Source organism: Arachis hypogaea, chromosome 11 (genome assembly GCF_003086295.3).
Source record: "Arachis hypogaea cultivar Tifrunner chromosome 11, arahy.Tifrunner.gnm2.J5K5, whole genome shotgun sequence".
Lineage (NCBI taxonomy): Eukaryota > Viridiplantae > Streptophyta > Magnoliopsida > Fabales > Fabaceae > Arachis > Arachis hypogaea.
Window position 1 is genome coordinate 120,146,469 of NC_092046.1, and position 874 is coordinate 120,147,342.

An 874-nucleotide genomic window follows, 5' to 3' on the forward strand; every position below is an offset into this window, starting at 1 on the left:
AGTTTTCACTGGAAGGATGGAAGGTAGCCATTGACAACGGTGATCCACCAACACACAGCTTGCCATAGGAGGACGTGCGTGCGTGAATCAGAAGACAGAGGAAAGCAGAGATTCAGAAGACAAAGCATCTCCAAAACTCCAACATATTCTCCATTACTGCACAACAAGTAACCTTTAATTTATGCTCTCTTGGTTATTCGCAATTCAACTGATAAACATAATTGACTTCCTGACTAAGATTTACAAGATAACCATAGATTGATTCAAACCAACAATCTCCGTGGGATTCGACCCTTACTCACGTGAGGTATTACTTGGACGACCCAGTGCACTTGCTGGTTAGTGGTACGCGTTGTGAAAAGTGTGATTCACAATTCGTGCACCAGTTCTCTATATTTAATATTCTTCCTTTTCTTTCTTCTTTAGACATGGGTACCAAGAAAGGCAAAGAGAAGGCCACTGACAAGACACCGGCACGGAAAGGAACCAAGAGACCTCCAGCTAAGGCGCCTCCATCTACAAGCGTCAGTTGGAACAACCCATCCACTTGCACATCTTAACATGCACCGAGGACGGTGCAGTCTTTAAGTGTGGAGAGGTCGACATCGACTTCCGTGGGTTAGTTATTCTCTTCTCAACACCAATGGTTTAATTTTTTCTTGTTAGTGTTGTATTTGCATGTTTGATTGCATGTTTGTTTGATTTTTGTGCATATTTTACCACTGCTTGGTTAAAGTAATGAGTTTCTCTTCAAGACCCTTTTTATAGCATTTCACTAATTTAAATTAAAACATTTTTTGTGTTAAACTTGTCTGAAGATTGTAATTTGGAACATGGTTTTTGAGCTAAGAACACACAACCTGTGAGATTTTGA